The sequence below is a fragment of the Lepidochelys olivacea genome (assembly GCF_965140295.1).
Source record: "Lepidochelys olivacea isolate rLepOli2 genome assembly, chromosome: 9".
Lineage (NCBI taxonomy): Eukaryota > Metazoa > Chordata > Testudines > Cheloniidae > Lepidochelys > Lepidochelys olivacea.
Genome location: NC_140419.1, coordinates 43,551,682 through 43,576,863, shown reverse-complemented (window position 1 = coordinate 43,576,863; position 25,182 = coordinate 43,551,682). Strand labels below are relative to the sequence as shown.

Here is a 25,182-nt window from a genome sequence, read left to right as displayed (position 1 = left end):
ATGTCACTATTGATAAGATATCTTCTCTGAAGTTCATAAAACTTCCGTAGATTAACAAAATACTAAAAAATAATGCCCAAACATGTAAGCAGGCACTGTGTTCACCCATGTGCTTAAAGTTAGGCATGTACATGAAGTCTGAAAAATCAGGGGTTAAAATTACTTTTTACTGAAAACATTCTCTTTGTGGCATAAAATCTTTGTTGATTCAAATCAAAATTACTTCATTGACTTCAGACGACAAATGCTGACGAAGAAATACAACCTGGCTACAGCATTCCAGTTTTCTAGATTTGTGGAAGATCACTATCTGAGAAGCAAATGTCAGATACAAATATAGTACCGGCTACTTGCTTATTAGTCTTGCATTTCATTTTGTCTTGTTCTCACAGTAAGGAAGTTAGCAAGGACTTATACTTGTCTTTTTCAGCAAAGATGTGAATTTCAAGTGTGAAACTTCTTTTAAAAAACCTAACAGATACGAAATTCTACTAACAATGAGGAAACTAATTAGAGGAAAAAAAGAACAAAATTGTGACAATCAGGGTATAGACACCTCAAGGGGAGAACAGGAGATCTGACCCCCAAAGAGTAAGTAATTGAATCAACTGGTTGTAAACAATGTTATTGTATATACAAATATGTAGAGTAAGGTCTTTTATGAAAGGTTGTAATGTTCTAAACTTGATGGCCATTAGGATATCTGTATACAGACTGCGCTTATGAATCTCTGTGTTTAGAACACTACACTCATGACCTGTACTACAATTTCAAATACACCTCACAGCAGGGAGGGTCTCCTCCCAAGCCAGATGTTTTACAAAAAACAGATGCAAGGAAACACCATGGTACAACCCAGGAAAAGACCAATGATGAGCCATTACAGTGAATGAGAAGACACTGAGATGCCCCAGCTATCAAGCCCAGAAGGAGTCCCGCTCCGGCCAACACACGCTGAATAACCAGGAATCACCGTAACCCGAGAAAGAAAAAAACACCCTGCAAACCTTGTTAAAAGAGAAGGGGATCAAAGTGGAAGGGAACCAGAAAATGAGGGGCAGCCTCTAAGCAGGAAGCTGTCTGGGAAATGCTGGATCCTCTCTATGACTAGGGACATGCTGGAACCTGAAGTTGTGTCTTTATGTTTGTTTTCTGTGTAACTTGTTTGTGTTTGCTTTTCCTTACTAGTTCATCTTTGAATCTGTGATTTTACTATTAAATGAACTTCATTTATTTTTACACTAAGCAGATCTCTGGTGTGCAACTGTATTGAGTACATGTGCCACAGTGAACGATAACCAGGAGCTGTTTTCACACCTTCGGGGATGACGAATCGGGGAGGAGGGGTCTGAGTGTCTGGTAGTGAGGAACTTTGGGTAGACAGATTTCGGGAGACTCTGGACTGGAAGGGCTCTTGGTATCACCCTGAGAGGAATAACTAGGCTGGTGGAAGCCAGGGTGAGACTTGCGTGCTTGAGGACTGGCTACTGGTGCCAGGGCTCTGAGCCATAACAGGTCTGCATTAAGACACCCGAAGTTATAGGTCTGGTGGTGACAGAACACTCTACTGGTCTGGGTGAACCTCAAAACATCCACTTTAGCACTTTACAACTATTAAAGAGGAAGAAAGGAAAGAACCAGCAACATATAAATAAACAGCCTGATTTAGAGGTAAATGTGATTTACATTTAAACAACCTAAAAAAAATCATGATATTTATCCACCCTGCTCATGGTTGATTTAAACAGTCTCAGCTTGTGTCTAAAAGAGGCAAAAGGCAGGCAACACTGACGGACATTTCAACCACCCAAGAACCTTAGTTCATCTCCTTGGAATGCACCGTTTATGGTCCCTTCTTGCTAATTATACATCGAAAGGGAAACAAAAGTTGGTCGCTCTGTAGATTGACAAACATATGCATATACGGTGTATCTTTGGCAACCAATCAGAAAGCTCTAATTGTGTCCAGAACTCTATAGTAATTTCACAATACATATACATGTACTATAGTACAGTAAAGCATATTTTGTTTTTCTTTAGAGTAGATGCCAAGTTAGAATTAGTTTGCCAGGTGATTTTCCATTCACAAATACCTAGGTGAATGCAATGCCAAAGAAACTCTCACCTTATTCATTGCCCTGCCAACACCAGTGATCCATATGTTCAAATCTATCCATGAACATGGACACTCTACAGCAGGCACTTGAAGCAACCAGAGAATTTTCACATGTGCCATCTCATTTTTTAAGAAATAATATTTGCATTTGTCATCATCTATTGTGTTTCTTTCTCTCTGAGGGAGGAATTATCAGCCTCCCGGAAATAGTGTATTAGAAGGGACGGACTTGTCAAATTACATTTCTGGTACATCAAGCGGTCGAATGGGATACCAAACATCGGAGTCCCGAAGCAGTGCTGCATGACTAGCGTTGAATCCCTAATCACAAAGGAGTAACTTCACTGGGCTGGCCACCCGGTTCATATGGATGTTGTTCATCTCCCCAAAGCCATATTTTATAAGAACAGCGGAAAATGTGAGCATGTACACTGAGAGTCCCACAGAAACGACACAAGGACACTCTCAAAGATCAACTAAAAGCCAGCCAAGTCAACCACATGCTGCCGACAGATCACAATGGCAGCGGTCCTGTTGGCCGGCAGCTGAAGCCATTGAAAACAGCCAAACAGAAACAGCCAAAGAGAAGCGTGAACAGGCTCTGGCAAAAACGTGACTGCCCAATATGTGCACGCATCTGCGGATTCCTTATTGGTTTAGATTCACACAAGACAGCACACTGAAATAAACTCATCCTCATATGCCACGTCTGCAAAGACTCTTCCCCCCACGCTAGGCCGAGCATAGGGGTCAGCCATAATATGGTTGGTAGTTCTATGCCTGTCTATGAATAATGCGGGCAGTACCACTCTCTCCCCAAAAGAGAGACCGAGGAACAGCAGGAGGGTCAAGGCATCACATTAAAGAAGGATTTGCTAGGTGGGCCCTCCTTTTGAGATTACCTCCAATTTGGATTTTTTTAAATGGACCACTAAAAGTATTTTAATAGATTTATGCTTCAGCCTTGATCAAATAACAAAAGTCTCAATTAAGAGTCATGTTCCCTTGTATTTCAGTTATACTTGCATAAGTTGTTGTTTAAGTTGTTTTAACCAAAACTTCTTTGCAAAGTATTGCGAGTGAGGAGCTACTTTTTAGATAGGCATGGAAGGGTTAGATTTTTTTTAATCGGTAAATGTCGATTTCACCTGTGACAGGGTCAGGCCAGATGGCTACAAGAGAGGGCTCGAAGGTGGAGACATTAGTTCCAGGTTAAGCAGGTCCCTTTTCCCTGGGTAAGATAATAGGGACTGTCATAAATATAAAGGGAAGGGTAAACCCCTTTGAAATCCCTCCTGGCCAGGGGAAAGCTCCTCTCACCTGTAAAGGGTTAAGAAGCTAAAGGTAACCTCGCTGGCACCTGACCAAAATGACCAATGAGGAGACAAGATACTTTCAAAAGCTGGGAGGAGGGAGAGAAACAAAGGGTCTGTGTCTGTCTGTAGTCGTCTTGGCCAGGGACAGAACAGGAATGGAGTCTTAGAACTTTTAGTAAGTAATCTAGCTAGGTATGTGTTAGATTATGATTTCTTTAAATGGCTGAGAAAAGAATTGTGCTGAATAGAATAACTATTTCTGTCTGTGTATCTTTTTTTGTAACTTAAGGTTTTGCCTAGAGGGGTTCTCTATGGTTTTGAATCTAATTACCCTGTAAGATATCTACCATCCTGATTTTACAGGGGGGATTTCTTTATTTCTATTTACTTCTATTTTTTATTAAAAGTCTTCTTGTAAAACACTGAATGCTTTTTCATTGTTCTCAGATCCAAGGGTTGGGTCTGTGGTCACCTATGCAAATTGGTGAGGCTTTTTATCCAACATTTCCCAGGAAAGGGGGGGTGCAAGTGTTGGGAGGCTTGTTCATTGTTCTTAAGATCCAAGGGTCTGGATCTGTAGTCACCTAGGCAAATTGGTGAGGCTTTTTACCAAACCTTGTCCAGGAAGTGGGGTGCAAGGTTTTGGGAAGTATTTTGGGGGGAAGGACGCGTCCAAACAGCTCTTCCCCAGTAACCAGTATTAGTTTGGTGGTGGTAGCGGCCAGTCCAAGGACAACGGGAGTAATATTTTGTACCTTGGGGAAGTTTTGACCTAAGCTGGTAAAGATAAGCTTAGGAGGTTTTTCATGCAGGTCCCCACATCTGTACCCTAGAGTTCAGAGTGGGGGAGGAACCGTGACAGGGACTATTCCAGAACACTCAGGAACTTTCTAGAACTAATTAAGGTAGGCAGGCTAATTAGGACTCCTGTAGCCAATTGGGAAACTGCTAGAATTAATTAAGGGTAATGAGGACACCTGGTTTAAAAAGGCTCTCACTCCAGTTAGTGAGGTGTGTGCGTAAGGAGCTGGGAGCAAGAGGATGTGCTGCTGGAGGACTGAGGAGTACAAGTGTTAACAGACATCAGGAGGAAGGTCCTGTGGTGAGGACAAAGAAGGTGCTGGGAGGAGGCCAAGGGGAAGTAGCCCAGGGAATTGTAGCTGTCGCGCAGCTGTTCCAGAAGGCACTCTAGACAGCTGCAGTCCATAGGGCCTTGGGCTGGAACCCGGGGTAGAGGGCGGGCTCAGGTTCCCCCCAAACCTCCCAACTCCTGACCCAACACAGGAGCTTCCACCAGAGGTGAAGGTCTCTGAGATGGTCCCCGACCCACATGGTGGGTCAGCAGAAACTGTGGGGATTGTTCTCACTCTTTTTTCCCCCATGCTGGCCAGTGATGAGATTATCTGAGTGAACGGCAGATTTGAGCCACAAAAGTGTGGCTCAAAAGATACTGTGAATCTCTGAGGCGAGCAAAATCCACCAATAAGTGCAGGTCCCACCGAGGTAGAGGAGGAACTTTGTCACACACCATACACAAACAAACCAACAAAAAAATATTTCTACTAATGATAATCAAACTTTACAGCTCAGCAAAGAAAGAAAAATGCTGCCTGAGAACTTATCAGCATTTGATTAGAGGCCATTTACTTTGTACATTTTGAGAAGTGAGGTTGACAATGTGTGTTTTAAACAGGTATAAAGCCTTAATTTTTTGAATCTCAGCATCTACTGTCATGAAATAATTGTCTAACCTCCCCGATAAAGTTCCTGCAACTGTGAAAATTTATATAGATCAAAGTAAAAAAAACCCAAAATGCTTAAAAACCAAACATCACTGGTACCCATTAAAATGATAAAAAAAATAAAAATAAAATTCCGCCAAGCCTACTTTTAGGTCATTTTGTTAAACATTTGCTGTGCCAGTCTCAGTGATGGAAAACAACACTAAGACCACCATTTGGAAGAGGAAATGTTTATTTGTTATGGCAAAACTTTGGATGTTTGAACTAAATCACATCATGGTCTGAAACTTACTGGGGAAATATTATAGAGAACAGATACTTTGGAATGAATGCTTCGTTTATTCAAGTGCTTTATCAAACCCATATGTACACAAACTTCTTCATTTCAGCTACTGTAACTGGCAAGTCTCTCACACAAAGCTGAGTGAACACTGCAGACTGAATCTTTCATGCTGAGAATTTAGCCCTTTTTTCTTTTAATGAATTATCCAACAACAGCCTGTGAAATTTCCTAATTTGAGCCTTCATTTAGCAGAGTGCTTAAGCATATCCTCAATTTTAAGCATGTGAGTATCTAATGCCAGTGGATCACTTCACATGTTTAACTATATTGCTGTATCAGAACCTTGGTAGTTTTTCTTATTTGTTATTTTAGAGGCAGATAGTTTTCAACTTATGAATTACTTGAATGCTATTCAGTGTGAATATGCATGAGAGTGCTCCCAACTCATGCTATGCGATTGGCCATTCATGTCACGATGGATTGCTTTTGCACCTAACCTGAACAAACAGAAGTGCCTAAAGAATCACTGGGTGTTGATATTCTCAGCGAAAGGCTGAGGATAGTTTTGGGGGTGTGGGGGAGAGAGAGCAGAGGATGAATAGGTTTAGGGACTTATAGCACTTTAAAAACATTTTCCTGTACTTTTCTGCATTGTATTTGGCTCCATACATGGACTCCAGATTTTTCAGAATACCTGGGATTCTTCATGACTAAAGAACAGTGGATTGAATCCAGTGGTCTCTATTTTGTATCAAGCAATTCACTACAGTCATTAACTGCATGTACATGCTTGTTCTTAGTGCAAAGAAAGTGGTCATACCCATTGTACGGACAATATTGGTGCAACTCCTTTCTTTTCCTGGGGTCTTGGGAACATTGTCTTACTGCTGTGTTAAATTTACCCATCCCATACAAACCATATTTCACATCCCACACTATTGAATTTGGAGTCTCCAATTTTCTCTCACCACAATCATTACCAGTCACCAACAACGTAGTAGTCACATTTCCATTGTCAGTCCCCTTTTTCAAAAGATGCAGTCACTTACCTTTGTGCATCTCCTTTAGTTAACTGCCTGAGGGACAGGGCTCTGACCAGGGGATTTAAGGAACTGCTGTGTTAATTGCCGTTATCCTTGTATATAAAATCTGGCACAAGGATTTAATTAGGATATTGGTCCCCATATATGCAAGCACTCACCAATTTTTGTCACCTGAGATTTAGCAGCAGTGCATACATCCTCAGTACCAGTTAAGAAGGGTATATCTCTTGCCAATAGCCTGTTCACCAGCATTAGGATTAATTATGCCCTCATACTGTGTCAATATTAAGCAGTATTATTTGAGTTTATTTTAGTTACCCTTTGTGTGTCCCTGACAATTATTTAAAATCACAAGCAATAAAAAAGATGAGATAGCCAGTAGCATCCCCACAAAACAGTAATTAAACAAACTGCAGAGTGCAGATAACATAAAAGAAATACTGCACCCTTCCTAATCACCACCCTCAAGCAGCAATTCCATCTCCAAAAAGCTCCCTTAAAAAGATTTGTGCCCTGAAGGGGGTAATCCAAAGGACAGAGACCTTGCATTAAATGCATAGCCCCCTTGATATAAAAGATGGAGCTGTGGGCAGGGTATCTGACCTACAGCAGCATGGCTCAGAGAGAGAGAGATGATCTCATAACTAGAGACGTCTCAGGCCATTTAGGACTTTATAGATCAATATCAGCATCATATGCTTCACTCAGAAGCCCACACGTAGCCAACACAGATTACCAAACAATGGTGTAATACACTCATGGTGGAAAATTTTGCTTAACTAGAAGGCTTCCACATTCTGCTCTAGCTTAAGTTGCCAAATGGATGAAAGGTCTAACCTCGGGAAGAGTGTCTTTGGGTAGTTCAGTCTAGAGGTGACTTAGTAATAGTCATGGTGGATAGGAAGACCACATCAGCAAGAAAGTCGCATGCTCCTGGTCAGACGTATTTGGGGGAAAAAAACCCACACTGGCTAGTGCTTGAAAAGGAAGCATGCAGCCATAATGAAATCTAATCGGTTATGAACATGAGCAATACACCCTCAATCAAAGGGCTGGAAATAATTTCTGCCATATCTTCCGATCGCTTTCCCCAACATCACCTTTTTTTAATCTGGATTGAACCTCAGACACTTAACAGCATAAGATATCCCAAGGGGTTCCCTTCCAAGCAATGGCGACCTGCGCGGGGGAGAGAGGGCATGAAGGGTCACATGACCCTCCCCAAAACACCAAGGGGTGGGGAAAGGCCGGCAGCTGGGGAGATGAAGGGGCATGGCCAGAGCCATAAGGGAAGAAATGGGCCAGAGCCTCTCCTCTTCCGGCCATGCTGCCTGGTGCAGCACACAACGTGGCCGGAGGCTGCCTGGGAGAGTGCAGCCGCTGCCAGGTGTCAGGTAATGTGGCATGAGGAGGGGCCCCCAGGCTGGGGACGAGTCACATGGGAAGGTCACATGAGGGAGTCACGTGGGGTCGGGGACAAGTCACATGGGGAGGTCACGTGCCACCCTTTGGCTGATGCCCTTTTTGTGTCCCTCCCGCTAGTCGCCTCTGCTTCCAGTAATATTACTGCAACCTGTGCTAATCTATCCAGCCACGGAGACCAGGAAGGATCCTGTCAACACACCTGGAGTTCCTCAGTTAGCCTCCTATTTATACTGAAGTGCAATGCAATATGCAAATCCTCATCCAGAGAGCTAACATCACACCTGAACTCTGATCTCCCCTATGACAAGTGCACAGCACTACCATTGGCTTGGCAAGGTTTGAAATTGTACAAAGGAAAGCATTGAAATAGACATAAAAGGATATATAGGTGACTGACTAGCTCCATTGTTAGCTTGACTGAGATCAAACATTCATCAGATCAATCCTTCTTGAATCGGTCCCTTTTATACAATCAAAGAAGAGGACACTGTAAGGTAGACTATTTTTATTCACTTTATGAAACCAAGAACCAGCCAAAATGTAGAACACTCACTGACAGGGCATTTTCAAAGACATTTTGAATTGTCAGACTTTCTAGCATGTGATAGTTGGCTTCCTTCCTTGCAAATGGAAAAAAAAGTGTGAAAAGAGGTATACTATATGGGTTTCATTTTTTTTAAGTTTACATAAAACAAATATATCCACTGGAACTCAAAGATGAGTTGACTATTCATCATTATCATGGAACTGTAAAGAACATGATGCCCTTCAGTTCAGTAAACTCTGAATGATTCTCACCTTTATCTTTTGTGAGTTTATTATGAGAGACTGCAAGGAAAAGTTTGAGGATCTGACAGATTCTGAGGGTAATTTGACCAAATTTGGTTTGCAATATTCATCTGATACAGTTGACCCATTTGATAATACAAAAAATACTTCCTCCTATTTAATGAGCCCAAGAAAGTGATGCTGGGATACAGTACTTTCATAAGGCCAATTTTGCAGAAGAGATTTTAGAAAGAGAACATGAATGTTCAAACCCATGAAAAGATAAGGAATTTCACCTCAGCATCTCAATTTACCACTAATGTTCTGTTCTGTTGTTGATTAAATTAGTTACCTCACATTGCTAATGTCTGTAATTCATCTTTTTTAGACTATATTGTTTGCTCAGTAGGGCCAGATCCTCAGCAGGTGTAAATTGATGTAGCTTCATTGAAGACTTTAATGGAGCCATGATGATGACTTGTATCAATTGAGCATCTTCACACATTTAAGGCCATAATTAAGGGGCAATTACGATAACATATTCGGACTTGTTCTAGAATACAGGCTATACAGGAATTACTGGATGAAATTGTATCAAATCCAATGACTTGCAGTTGAATTAGACCATGTATCTTTTAGACATATAATCTTGATTTAAAGATTTCAAGTGATGGAGAATCCACACCTAGATAAATTATTCCAATGGCTAACTACCCTTGCTGTGTACCTTATTCCCAGTCTGAATTTATCTTGCTTTGTCTGGCTTCAGTTTCCAGACTCTGGATCTTATTCTGTCATTGTCTGCACTGAGGCAAAGAGTTTAACTTCAAGGCTTTCTTTTTCAGATGCTTCCTCCAAAATTATCTGTCCATTAAACAGGTCAAAATGACTTGCAATGGTATCTATTTCTAATTTATTTGTAATCCAATTGCCCGGATGTGATCTCCACCACATCATCTGGCAATAGTCAGGGATAATTTTGGCTTAGACAACTAAGGGGTTGTTTATACAAATGTTGAGTTCACGGCAAGCCGGGGTGTGCACTAGCCTGCCACAACCCTGCTATCCACACGCTCACTAGTGCACTTTGATCTACCCTGCTTTGAAACAGGAGTAGATTACAGCTCATTCATATTCTGCCGCTGGGTCAGACCATAAACATTTCACTGGTTAACCTCCCCTTCCTCAGTATCCTAGTCTGAAGCAATGTTACTTCTTGCACTCTAAGAGGCACGCTACCAGTGGGGTGTTATTACTACAATGCAGAGAGCTTGAATTCCTTCAGATCACTATTTAACGTTCATTTTTAAATTTAAAATTGTATTAGTTTCCTCCAGGCAATGTTGTTTCATTTATTACACTTGCAGTGCATTAAAGCTTGTAATGCCTGGTGCACGTTTCTCTCTGAGCTGCACATGGGGCACGATTACAAAAGGGGCACAGGCCAGGGACTTGTGGCTCAAACCATGTGGCCAGATTCTCACAATATTTGCCATTCTGCATCGGCCAACAAAAAGCCATCTTATGGTAATGTATTTAGGTCACTATCTAGCTCAGCTGTATTTGAATCAGCAACCTAGAGATTAACTGTCTCTATTTTCAAAAGTGCCAGTGATTCTGGATGCCCAACTTTGAGAAAACTTTAAAAAGACCTGATTTCCAGATAGGGCTGTGCGCCTTCCTGCTGCACATCAGGCCCTTTCAAAGTGTCACAGAGGCTGCACATCTAGAAATTGAAATATTCAAAATCACTAGTCATTTTTAAAGACTTGACATAAATCTCTCATTACTAACATCATGAGCCATCCTATCTCCCCACATAGGCTAGTGTAAACAGCTGTTTGTTTATAAAGTTTTAAGTCTGTACAGAACCCTAAGAATAGCAGCAACATGCTGCCATGTCCCTTTAATGAAACTGCTTTCCGTTTCCTGGGCCAATTCTCCATGGCCTCAGCCTTCACAAGTCCTTCACTCTTACGTCAGGGCTCTTCTATGTTCAGGCCCAGCAGCCAGCCAGGAGTTTTTCCTTGCTCCCCTGGTCCCGGCCAACGCTGAGCTGTCCATGGTGCTGCAGTTCCCTTTGGCCAGCCAGGAGCACCAACTGCACTTCTCTGGCTCCAACAAGGAACTGACTCTCTTCTGCACTGCAGCTCCTTTGGCTAGCCCCTTGCAGCCTCCCCCTGATTAGCTGCTTTCCTGCACAATCTCTCTAGATCACTTGGAGGACTTAGCTTCACTGCTCCTTTCCTGGGATGGATGGCAGGACCCTGAGGCCTCCAACAGGGGGCCTCTGGGCCTAGCCTACCTTGTGAGTAGTACAAATAAATAATTATATTTGCATAGTTTACAGTGCCAAGCAAGATGAGGAATCTATATATATCTATCTATATATATAAAATCACATTCCAGAACCAGATTGTTACAACCATTAGAAGCTTCTCTATGCAACAGGTTATTTCCATGTCTACTGTAACACATGTACTATAGAACTATAGATAAGAATGTTTCTGAATTACTGTTTTCTCTGCTTACAGAGCAGTATGAAGAGGCACTGATATTGTTTAGAAAAGGTAATGGAACTTGATGAAAGAAGCCAGGTTGAGCCATCAGCCACACACTGATTATTTCAAAGAATTAATTTGGTGTTGTTCAGATGACTAAAAGGTTGACCAGTGGCTATTCTATCAATATTTCATTGTCATTCCTTTCGATTCCATGTTATTTCACATTTCCCAATAACTTTTCAAATAAGGACTTGATCCTGATGAGATTTAGATACGCTTATGTTTACATACTGAATAGTCCCACTGAGATCAATGGAACCACTCACAGTGTATAGTTAAGCATGTGCTGAAGACTGTGCAAGATCAAGGCAATAGTCACTACCCCATTAGAGACTTTTTCGAGGGAAAAAAATAAAATATTTGGAAACTTACTTTCTGAATAGTTCAAATAGAATCCTATAAATCCTGTGATGGTCTTGCTGAATTGGTGACACCTGGCAATCAAATAATTCAGCCCTACATTGCTTTAAGAGGCCATGTTGATATATTCAGTACATGACTCTGTCTGTATGTGTACGTCTCTGTATCTACAATCCTTGCTACCTGATTCCACTTTCTGCTACAGGATGATACTATTCCTGCTTCCTTTCAACAATTAGGCTAATCAAATAACCCCCGTCACAATGATAATCCACATACTAAAATGGTAAAATCATTGCAAATTCTTGTAGATATTATATCCACTCAATTAATGGCTTCATGCAGTTTATCTGCTGGTCAAATCTGAACAGAAACCAAAAGATAGGTTACTTTGACATATGTGCTAAAAAGTGATCATATTTCAAAGATCTTTCTGAGCTGGAACCCAATCGGAATTAAGCAAAACACTTTCCATCCAAATATGTTAAATTCAAATGAAGAGGAAATTAATTTCTCTGTTCACACACACTTCTTTGTTTTCACTTTTTTTTTTATTGTTAACATATTAAGTCTGGGATTTTCAACTTTCCTGAGATCTGAAAAATACCAGTTTAAACTGGTAGTATTACAGAATAGGCTTGCTACATATCTAACGCACTAATCCTGCAAACATTTACTCATTCTTTACTTTAAGATTTCAACTTGTCCATGGGACTACGTGTGTGTTTAATGTTGAGCATCTGTTAAAATGTTTGCATGCTTGAGGTCTATGTTTGTGAAGATGTACAGTACCCAGCATTATACTTAATTATTCACAGTACTCATTTATTAAATGTAAGTCTCAACTTTTTTGTAAGCACCTGGGGTTGGAATTACTGGTTAATGACAAAACTTCTACTAACTTAAGAGAGGAGGACCAGGCCCTAAATAGATGCAGAGTACAGCATGAACTCCTGCAGGGGCAGGGTCATTCTCTGTGACAGCCCGGGGCAGCCTTTTAAAAAAAGGTTGTTCAAAAATGGTTCGTCCCTTAAAGGCTACTGGAATTACTGTGCAAGGCAAGCACTTTCCTGTGCACTCTCTCTGCACTTGATCAATACTGTATGTGACTTGGTTAGAAGCCATAGTTTTTAGGGACAGCAGCTTTCCAAATGTATGTGTACAACTGATAATCTCTGCTAAATCTCCGACATCTCTTCATGTAATGCAATCCCGATTAACCCAGTAGTACTTGCTTTCACATGAGAAGGTGTGCACTTGGAGAACACTGGCAGTGACGGTCTATCAATGTCTTTAAGAATTCATCCATAATTACTCATCTACTGATCAGTTCGGTCTGCAGAAGGATGGTATATTACTTTCAGCTCCTTCCCCCAGTACATTTATGCATTTTCATTGTCCTTTTCCTGCCTGACTGTTTCATCACTGTTGTTCTAATCAGAAAGCACTGAAGTAACTATCACAGGATGCTAAGTAGTATGATGCTGAAGTCATTTATTTTAATAAAATCACCTCAATGGCTCATTACTCTTTGGATTCTTTGCGTTCAGACTTTTCACCATATAATTTAAATAATACATGTAGAGTGAAGAACAGTTCAACTTCCACAGGTTTTTAAAACAAACTTGGGAACAGAAAGAATTACCATACTGTGACATTACACAGAAATGTCATATTCTTCATAGAAATATTGTTATGATATGAATATAGCATAACTCAGATGTTTTATGCAAGATGGGTAATGTAAGGTATCATTGGAAAGGTTATGTTTTACTGAATATGATTATCCTATTTGTATATACACATGAAGTCACAGTGTGGCTTTAAACCATCCCAACGCTCAACTGATGTGATCTTTATGGCACGACAGATTCAGGAGAATTGCAGAGAGCAACACCAGGAACTGTCCATGGCATTCGTCGACATAACCAAGGCCTTTGACTATCAACCATGATGCCCTATGGAAGGTGCTGTGTAGGTTTGGCTGTCCACAGAAATTCATTTACATCATCAGACTACTCCATGATGGGACGACTGCCACTATTTTGTGCCATGGCTCAGAGGCCAAACCATTCACCTTTCACACTGGTGTCAAGCAGGGCTGTGTCACTGCTCCAACACTCTTCTCCATTTACCTTGCCGTGAGCCTGACTCTCATTCGCAACCGCCTTCCTGACGGAATCAGGATTGAGGATCATACGGATGGCCAACTCCTTAATCTTCGACATCTCCAAACAAAAACAAAGATCATGAGAATTGGCATCACTGACCTTCAGAATGCAGGTGACGGTCATTCTTGCACGTACACACACACACACACCTGAAAAGCACCCTAAATTTTTTTGCAGATGCCTATCACAGCCTGGGCCTCTCTCTCAACATCGGGAAAACCAAGGTACTCTACCAGCCCTCACCTGCACACACTACTCTTCATACGCCACAAATCACCATCAGCAGAGAAACCCTGGAAAATGTGGACCGTTTTCCATACCTTGGCAGTCACCTCTCCCAAACAACCAGCATTGACACAGAAATTGAATACAGGATCTGCTGTGCCAGCACATCTTTTGGAAGCTACTCAAATGAGTCTTCAATGATAGGGATCTACAAACAGGTACCAAGATCTTGGTTTACAAGGCAGTTGTCATCCCCACTCTTCTCTATGGGTGTGAGACCTGGGTAACCTAAAACCAACATCTCAAGGAGCTGGAGTGGTTCCAGCAGCACTGCCTCAGGAGGATTCTCAGGTTCAGCTGGGAAGACCGACGTCCTAACATCAGCGTTCTCTCTGCAGCCAATATCACCAGTACAGAAGTGCAGGTCATGAAATACCAACTCCGCTGGGCTGGCTACTATGTATGTATGCCTGACACTCGCCTCCCGAAGCAAGTCCTGTTCTCTAAGACAGGGAAGAAGGGCGAGTGGAGGGCAGCAGAAGCATTTCAAAGATGCACTGAAAGTACCTCTTAAAAATGGAGGCATTACCCAACAAACTGGGAGGACTTGGAGTGGAAGAGAACACAGTGGCGCCACACCATACACCAAGCCACAGCTCACTTTGAGGAGAACAGATGTGCTCATGAGACAGAGAAGAAACAAAGGAGGAATGAAAGAGCACAACATTCCAGCCAACAACTATGTCTCCTCCAAGATTACACCTGTCACTTCTGTAGGAAAATCTGCAGGGCAAGAATTGGACTCCTCAGCCACTTAAACTCACCAATAAACCTCCTTGTAGACATCATCCTCACATTGAGGGATAGCCGAAGATACATGTATCATTTCTGTACCTGAAGTTAGGAATATTGATTATGTAACAATTACACCTGTGGTTACACCTGGAAAATGCCCACCAGACAGTATGGATAAGCCATTAGGAAAGACACTGGGTCTTTGAATATGCTGATCTCTCGTCTTCCCAGAGTTCCTTCCTGTGGACGTTACAAATAAACCTTGTGTCATGGTTCTTTAACACTGCAAGGCGTTATGTGATAATGTCACGTGGTACAAAGTACCACCTTGGACACTGCTGGTATTTTTCCACTGGAAACAAAGGATTCCCACCGTATGTAAATCCCATTTAAGGCTGGGAATTCAGTCAATCAGGGCTCTTCTCCACCGCCTCCCCACCCAAGAAGGAAGATTGCTGAAAACACCTGAAGAAGCAAAGAAACTAACTGGGGAAAGGCAACGGCGGAGTCCAGAGTGAGATGGGTTCTAGACTGTGAAGAGAAATAACTGGAATTCTGAGCTGTGGAAACTTTGCAACCTGCCTAAAACAATATTTAGGTTGAGAAATTGATATTTGTAACCTGTTTCTTTAGAGTATTAAGTTTAGTTTGCGTGTTTTGTTTTATTTGCTCAGTAATCTGCTTTGTTCTGTTTGCTATCCCTTATAATCACTTAACATTTATCTTTTGTAGTTAGTAAACTTATTTTTTGTTTATTTCAAAACCCAGTTTGTGCAATTCATATCTGGGGGGCAAAAAGCTATGCATATCTCCCTCCACTTTGCGGGAGGGGGCAATTTTTATGAGCTTGCGCTGTACAGATCTCTCTATACAATGCAAGACGATATTATTTTGGGTTTACACCCCAAAGGAGGCGTGCATGTGAGTGCTGGGTAAATCCCTGAGCTGAATCCTCCCACACAGAGCTGATTTCAGTCTGTGTCTGCAGCTGGGCGTGGCCTTACGTGTGTGTGTGTGTTGTGTGTGTGTGTGAGAGTTAGTGTTAGTTAGAGAAGGCTTGAGGGCCTAGCACAGCAAGGACAGGGTGAGAAAGCCCAGGCTGGTGGAATGGGCGGGCTCAGTGGGACCCCAGCATATTAGGTGCCATCCTGGATGGGGTCCAACCAATCATGCATACCACCTCAGAACAATGATCCATTTATACCAGTCTCCTGTCTCCTGACCAGACACAGTCTGAGAGTGGCCAGTACCAACTGCTTTAGAAAAATGTGCAGGAAACCCTGCAGCAAACAGTTACACAATAAGCTACCCACAGGAGAACCCCTATTAATTAGAAATTTGTTAACTCCAACTTTTAAGAGTCCTAACTAATATAACTGAGGCTGTTCTCATTCACTATAGAAAATGTCAAATCCTTTCTTGAATGTACTAAGCTCCTGGCCTTCATCATTTCTTGTAGCAGTGAATTCCACAGATTAACTATTTTGTGTAAAAACTATTTCCTTTTGTTCTATTTTAAATTAGTTGTTTTTCAATATCATCGAACAACCTCTTATCTTAGTGACAAGTATCAGGGGGTAGCCATGTTAGTCTGTATCCACAAAAACAACAGGAGTCTGGTGGCACCTTAAAGACACATCTGAAGTAGTGGGTTTTTTACCCATGAAAGCTTATGTTCAAATAAATCTGTTAGTCTTTAATGTGCCACCGGACTCCTTCCTCTTATTTTAGTATTGTGAGGAAAGGGAAATAATTTTCATAAACAAACTATATAAAATACTGAACTCCTTAAAAATGAAAATGCCAGACTAGGTAGTTCATTTTGTGTTAAATTCTAAGTCCCAGCTACTTGTCCGTAATAGCACAAAGAATAATCATGCTTATACTCTGAATCCAACACTGAGGAAGTAGAAGAAAAAGAACTTAACTTGTAATTTTGTGTGCATGCTAATATAAACTCCATTCGTGTCAGTGTTAGTCCTAGAACTGGTTGAAAACTTTGCGCTGATTTGTGGGTTGTTTTTTTTTTTTTTGGTCAGAAAATCGGGTTCTCAACTAAACAAAAATTTTCTTCAAGAATATCTGCTATCCTTTAAAATTTTTGATTTTTCATTGGAAAGCCAAAACCAGAAAGCCAAAAATATTCATGTTCTCAGCTGAAATGTGTTGTTTTGGGGCCAATTTGGAGGCCCCGTTTTTTCCCTCTCCAGTTTTCAGTTGCCAAAAGCTCCAGAACTGTTTGGCTTTTGACTTTTTAGTCTTTCAACAAAAGTTGAAATCTTCCACGGAAAGAGCCCCCAATTATCTTACCAGATCTAGTTAAACTAATCCCCCTCCTCCTCTCCTCTCCCCTCCAAAAGAAAAGAAAGCCCCTCACACGTCACACAAAGGTAACATTGGGGGTTTCTAATATGCAGACACTTACGATTTTCTAAGCACATTCATAATGTAAGAGAGTAAATAAGAAGGGAATAATACAAACCTATAGTTTTTCTGTTCAATGAGAATTTACTGCAATGGAGAAATGTGGAAATGATTTTCATCGTTAATGCTAACATTGAAGGCTCAGTCCTGCATTCTTTGCTTTCCCCATTGACTTCAGAGAGAGTTCTTGGTGCATGGCCAGGCATCCTACAAGAGCCACCACCCAGTCATCAAGAATGAGTTTGATAGACAACCCTTTCAAGAAACAGAATCCATCTTCACCATAGACAGAGTCCTGGGTATGAGCAAGGACCGTTAGTAGTGCCCAGTCATGTTGGGAAGTTATGTCGCAATGACCGCTCTACTAGCTGTTCAATATTAGGGTGAGATAAGCTGCCTTTTTTTTTTTTAAAAAACTCATGACCTTTTACAGGATTTAAACTACCGGGTGAGAGGTAAGTGGGATAGTGCAGCATCTTGAAACAAGTTCTGTGCTTTAATGCGATCTCATGGCTGTTCAATTTGCTAATTAGTTTGCTCCCAGGATCAGACTTAGTGCTGCACAGGCAAGTCTTAATTGCCTGACCTCTGCTTTCCTACTTCACAATATTACCAAGAATGGCCATAGGTACACAGGCAGGTAATTGTTAGCGAAAAGACAAAGAGAAAAATTAATTCCCTGTAATTCTTCTTCACTGAATATATTATTCCAGACAAGATCATGATTTGAGCTCCTCAGTGCAAGTTTGGCAGAACTCCCTCAGCTCAAATATTTTTGGCCTTTGAGGGCTGCAGTAACAAAGTAAAGTGTGATACTACTAGATATTGCATACTGGCTGTATTGAAGGGTATAAATATTGTCCTCCAAATATTCCAGTAAGTGTCTTTGGTTGTAAGGTAGGCAATGTTCATAGGAGGGTATGGACAATAGTCTGAAATGATTCATTGAGACTTATAAGCATAAGGGTCTGCCAGAGCAGAATTGGAGCCCTAGCAAATAGTCTTAGAGTCAATAATAAAACTGGTGTTGGCTTCTCTACATGATACACACAGCTTGTGGTGACAAAGGGTACTGGTGATTGTAGTCAGCTTAAGAAAGTTGGTCCAGAAAGAGCTTCCCTTTATACATTTTCTATTTTCAACTCTTTTGAAATGCTCATCAAAATATAAAAATAAAAAGAGACACCAGTAAAGAGATTCTGCCACCTTTACTCCTTGAGCAACCTGCCTGAAAATGAGTAAGAATTTATGGATTAAAGTACTAATCAATATGAGTAAGGGGATTCAGACTTTGACCCCAAGTGTAAGGCGGAAAGTAGAGAGTACAGCACTGACAGTGTCCATTACTACTCTGATATGTTAAAGGGCCATAAGGCCCGGTCTACACTGGGGGTGGGGAATCGATCTAATATACGCAACTTCAGCTACAAGAATAGCGTAGCTGAAGTCGACTTATCTTAGATCGACTTAGAATCACTTACTTCGCATCCTCGCAGGGCAGGATCAACAGCCACTGCTCCCCCGTCGACTCCGCTTTTGCCTCTTGCAGTGGTGGAGTTCCGGAATCGACAGCAGAGCAATCGGGGATCGATTTATCGCGTCTAACACTAGACGCGATAAATCGATCCCCAATAGATCAATCACTACCCGCCGATCCAGCGGGTAGTGTAGACATGGCCTTAGAGTTGTAACAAAGACATTATCAGTCCTTGTGAGGTCAAATATTTAACAATTTATCATGACACTACAGGTTAAAATTGCCAAAATTAACTTACCACTCTTTAAATAGGGTTTATTCCTAGCAACATTAAATAAAAAGTCATTTTTGTGACAAATTGTCTTTTTCTACTGTAACAAAGCATCTGAAGGCTGAATCTGTCCACCAAACCCACAGTTTATGTAGTCAAGTAAATACATTTATCATGTTTTAGGAATAGTGTGTTAAAAAGCTCTTGGTTTAATCAATCAGCTTCAAAAGATAAACTCAGACAATATTGCAAACCTCATCCAAATCCCAAACACCTTGTACTTCTGAATGTGTTTAAACATGGCAATAAACTAAGAGCTAAGACTAGACAAAACTCTTCCAAGTTGGTACAATTGAGCAATCTCTCAGGGTTGCTGCAGTGCTTGGATTTACTGTGATCGAACAAATGGAGCAGTGCTCCAGCCACGCTGCCAGGATTTCCTGGCACTGCTACAGATGATACCACAAAGTCAAGTAAGTTAACAGCAAATTCATGATGTCAAGCAGCAAGCTTTGGGGTGGTCTTTATTATCAAAGACAACATTAGCTTTCACAGTTTGGTGCATTAGTGTTTACCACAGTAATATCAATGTTTCCCATCTGCTGCTGTATAACCAAAGATCATCTGTCATTTTCAGAAACTCTTTCACAAAGAAATATGCTTATTTATAGTGATTTTCACTTTCCTTGGTAGGGAGTCCTATTGCAAACTCTTAAAGTACCTTTAACACACACAGTTGCACTGATCATGCTGATAAGACCAGCTTTCTTAGCTTTATCACTTGATATTTCTAATGCTGATACATGAAAAAGAAAAAAAATCACTGTTTCAACAGACTAGTGGCTATTCCTTATTCTTTTTAGAAGCTTGTCCATAAGTAATTCCAGACAAATCAATAAGAGAGGGATAAATCTAAGAGAAGAAGCAGAGTCAGATAATTTATGATACAAGGGGGTCTGCAAAGCAGTCAAATTAAGAATACAAGAAATTCCAAATGATAAAATGAGCAACAAACTAAAGGAGGATTAATCAAACTGAAGACAGTTTGCCTGAGTGGCCATTACTTGAGAGTAGAGCTTGCCAACAATAAGGAAATAGCTTCTGCTAACATTTTGCCCTTGTCATCCAGAACTACAGAAAGAATATGTTCTAGTCAACTTTATTTGACTTGAAATCAGGGTGGGATTTTCAAAAGGGGCCTAGGGGAGTTAAATGTCCCACTTCCATGGAAAGTGAATGAGAGTTGAGTGCCTAACTCCTTTAGGCACCTTTGAAAACCCCAGTCTCAGAGTTCTTTAGGTGCTGATTCCAGTGCTCTGTCTCCTTGCCAGGTAGCTCTAACAACTTCTTAGTAATAAGTTTCTGAATGAAGAGAATGGGTTTGCCACCTGCTTGCTGTTCAGGGACACCAATAGCATACATATTGGATCTTCTGCTTCCCTTTTCAAGATCCCTGCATCTGAAAAAGGAGATTTGTGCCTGCTTTCTAAGATCTGTAGCTTCCTTAGCTCTCATACTCTGGGTCCTCCACAGTCTCTATTCTGATTTTAAAGGCATCCATCATTGCCTACTGTAGATTTCATTTCACCTATTTCATGCAAGACTGCACTTTGGGATCTGTAGATTTTTACATCTTTCACTAAGCAGATCCAAAGCCTCTAATTGTTCACTTCCTTTGTGGCCATTACCTGTAGGGCTGTAAATGCTAAGACCCACTACCAATGCTGGGTGTTTTCTAGGATAAAAATTACTTCAAATATCCTTCCTGGACTGTGATGCTCTCCTCATCCATTTGCCAGAGAATGTATCCACCCAGCCTCAGCAAAGGCAATGAAGAACAGAAGACCTCACTTCCTGCTGGTGTAACTCCTTTGAAGTTAATGCATTTTCACCATCAGAAAATTTGGTCCAGAGTCCTGATGTGGAGCTGTGGCAAAAGCTGCTTACTGCAGTGTTCAGCAATCACTCAGTGCTTAAGGTGCTTGTAAGAGCTCTGCTCTATTCTGTGACCTGTTCCAACTGCTTATGCAGCTCAGCCCTTAAAGGCACCATCCTCAGGACCACACTTAAGAGCCACACATCATATGACAACTCTTCCACAAGAGTGGAAAATGCTGACAAAGTTCTACCAGCTATTTCTGAGCTGAGTAAGAGTGAAGGCTACGCTTTTTTTAAAAAAAATGCCAAATCACCCACACTAGGGAGAGGACTAAAAGGAAAAAAAAAAAAAAAGCAGAGGTATGACATCTGGCCAAGAATTGACAGAATCCTCACTGATGTCTGGTCACTTTGTTTGATTAGGAGGAAAAATGGTTTGAGTTACAAACATTTAAACATTGCATACTGAATACATGCAATAGATTTGCACGTGTAGCTAACAAAGGGCTTGATCCTGCATCCACTTATGCATGTGCTTTGCTTTGAATTCAAATGGAATTATTCATGTGCATAAAGGCATACACCCCTAAAGTCTTTGCAGGATTGAGGTCTAGATCCATAGTCTACTGGAGTCAATAGTAGTTTCTCCATTGACTTCAGTGGGATTTGGAGCAGGTCCTAAATGCACACTTTTCACTGCCAGTTTACTAACTTCAAAGACCTATAATTTAATACAATTATGCCAAGTTTCTTCCTGCTTGACTTGTATGCTAGATTTCATTGAGACCTAAAAGTTTGCAGAAAGGAAGATCAGTAATGTACGAATGTTTAAAATCAGCAAGCACCAACTTCTGTCCTTGTTTTCGTTAGAATTCACATTGAACCAATAAACAGAGCATTTTGTCAAACTGTATTAGACTACACAAAGCAACTGTCAGTAGGCAATATGATTTTTCCTATTGCCAAATATTATACTGATGCTAACCTAGTTCAGCAGCATCACTGAGATTTATTGGTCTGGAAAGAGCAAGGAGTCCCTCAAGCCAAAAGAGTGATCTACTAGGAGAGTCATATTGGATCAAAACACTGGATACAGTTACACCAATAGGACTAAATGAAAGCATTGAATTTACACTTATTTTTATAATTATGATTAAGTCAGCATCTGGCTTCCTTTGCTAGTACTAACAAACACATTTACCACAGTTCACTGTTATGCTATATAACTGGAGTCAATTTATACTCTTCTAGACAGACACATCAGGGTGGGTGGGAGAGAGATTTAATAAATAATGTGACAGGGAAAGAATGTGTCTCACCTGCAAGGCTGCATCTTAAAGCGAGGAGTTTTGTTAAAGTTTGTGACATTTTACATTTGTCTTTTGGCCTTGTTGAAAGGGTGCCAAGACGTGTAGTTGCTACTGCATTTATTCTGATAATGAGCCACCAAGCAATGCTTGCCACTTTTTACTGTAAAGAATAAAGAAATTTCTATTTGAAACTGGAATGAACCACTGAATCTCTCCTGAGTTTTGCCAGCACTGACTCATGTGGGTTCTTTAATTATATTAATCTGTAATTCTGGCATAACAAAGGGTTACTGTCGAACTGAGATATAACTGTATTAAATGCTGTTCTCACTGCAGGGAACAACAGGCCCACTGAATGCAATTCTAATCAGAGACAGTGGTGTTCAAGAGCTGAAACAGAGTTGGAGATTCATGGCAAAGTGCACTGATTTTTCCCAGATTTGACTCTAGGCCATGAACTGTAAACATCCTAAACTAAACACAGTAGTAACAAGAAGCTCCCAATACCCTTGTGACATGTCAGGTAGAATCTGTCATAAGGATTAAACGCTCAAGAAAGCTGGTCAGAGAATATACTGAACCTTCCACCAAAAAGTTTTGATGAAATTTTGTCATAAAATGTTTTGGGTTTTCATCAAAAACCAACAAAAGAACATTTTTGGTGTTTCATTTTATGATGAAAGCATAAACATTTGATGAAAACCCAGTTCTGCTCTTCAACCTACAGGCCATAGAGTGATGTATTTTTCCAGCTGTAGGACAAATCATCAAAAGTTGGACACTTTTCCATTGGGTGTCTGTAGTTAATGGGTTGCATCCTGCAGTTTGTACCCACAGTTCAAATATTGGTGCCAAAACACATTAATTTTGGGCATACGTTTTGCAGGTTCACATTGTGTAGATGCAAATTGCACCAGAACCTGGGAGACTGAGCCTTTTGAAAATCTAGCCTTAGGTATTTTAAATTTGAAAAACTTTCAAAAATCAACTAACAACTTTGGAATAAAAACAAAAAAAAGTCAGACACTGGTTTGTAGGCCTCAAAACTAAACTGCAGCAATAGGGGTTCCCTATTTGAAAGATTTTTCAATCAAAGATTTCATCATAGCTCCCTACTCTCTTCCCCAATATTTCACTTCAATTTTATTTTCTATATCTAGTCTGTATAATTTTTTTTAAAAAATCTCAGATTCTGTGTTATGCTTGGATTGAGAGTTTAGTGCCATCTTTTTGTTCTGTGTTTGTACAGCACCTAGCACAGTGGGTCATGATTCATGCCTAGGGCTCCCAGGTACTACAGTTATACAAATAATACATAATAATGTTTGTTTTGATTAAAAACATATACTATCAACGTTTTCTATGTATGTAAGGAAAAGAGGCATTCAACAGGAAAGTTACATAAGGCTTAATTTAGAGAGTGGGACTGTATCCAGGACTTAATCTCATTCTCCTGTCCCATTGAGGCAACAACGTTTTCTCAGCTGCAGTAGTTTGGACTGAGTTAATCTCTGTTCTGTTTCTGGTGCAACATCCATTACATACAATATACAGTACCCGCTCTAACTCTTTCTATTACCCACTAAAGCTACATTAAAAGAGCATTAAGGTTGCAAGTCAAGCAATCAAAAGTAATGAAATGTAGGAATTAAGGTTGCCTCTGCAACCTTAATTTGGCCCTCTTGTGCATGTGCATCATGATGCAGTCTTCAATTACACAATCACATACTATTTTTCCATAGGACTCCTGCCTAACTTAATGCATAGGATGGACAAGGCTCATTTAAACAGCAACTATCAATATTTTGTTTTCCCTTCACCATTCAGTGTGTGGTCTCAGACCTTATTTCTGATCACTGTTCAAACCCTGTTCTAAAGACAGAATTATTAATTTTCTCATGGGCTTTTGCATGGCACTCGTAACTTCAGTATCTGAGTGCTTCACAAACATTAATGAATTTATCTTCACAACATCCTGGGAGGTGAGGGGGTCTTATTCCCATTTTACAAATGGAGAATTGAGACACAGAGATTAAGGTCAAAAGTATCCACTAATTTTGTGGGCTCAATACGGGACACTTAAGGCCTGATTTTTCAAAGTACCTAGTATTATATGCCACTTCACATGTTCAAAGCACAGACCTCTCATTGATTTCTATTGCAGATGTCAGTGGTCAGCACTTCTGTACATGAACCAGCCCTCATGGTATCAAGTTGGCCCCCAGAAAATGAAGAACATAGTTAGTGGCCACCTGGAAAAAGCTTGGTTCAGAGACTTGCCCAGCATCGCACAGGAACTCTGTGGCAGAGGCAGGGATAGAATCCAGTTCTCCATGGCAGCATTCAATGAGCTAAACCATGAGACAATCCTTTCCCTTCCTGCAATCCTTTGCCCGGAGTCACTATGTACCTTCCAAATGCTGCAACAAATGAGGAAATGGTCCTACAGACAACAGCATCATTCACTGCACAATCCAGATTCATCCCCGGAGCAGGTTCATCCTGTGCAGTGAATGAGATGGGGTCCCAGGGGAAAAATAGTATGTGACCATGTAACCAAAGACTGTGTCATAATGCATACATACAAGGAGGCTGAATTAAAGCTGCATAGTCAATGTACCTCTTAGCATTTCCAAAGCTCTACTTAGGCGTCAACATTTCTTTGCATTTACCTTGGTCAGAATAAAGCTATGTTCCATTTCCCTTGGGATATGTTGGCGTATTCATTCTGCATATTAGACAGCCGTCCGCTCCCTATTCATTTACAGTCAAGTTGCCATGTGTGTCAGTAACTACATATTTCTGGAAAATACTAATCTGTTTCAGCTATGTTTACCCAATGGATGCTATCTAGTCCATCGTGATTGGCGGCCGTGGGAGCGTAGAACTCAGGAAAACAGGGCTGGGAAGACCTTGGATGAGGACAGCGGAAACCATTATTACACAATACAGAATAAGAGAAACAAAGGGAATAGGATGCCGAAAAAGATAAAGGAAAAGATACAGCAAGGAAA

At 40.8% G+C, this 25,182-nt stretch overlaps 1 protein-coding gene across 3 annotated transcripts in view; it reads right to left on the bottom strand.

The window, feature by feature from the left end:
• Window positions 1-25,182, bottom strand: part of LOC311526006 (glypican-5-like) — a 601,789-nt gene that overhangs the window by 501,522 nt on the left and 75,085 nt on the right. The gene's annotated exons all lie outside the window — the stretch shown is intronic.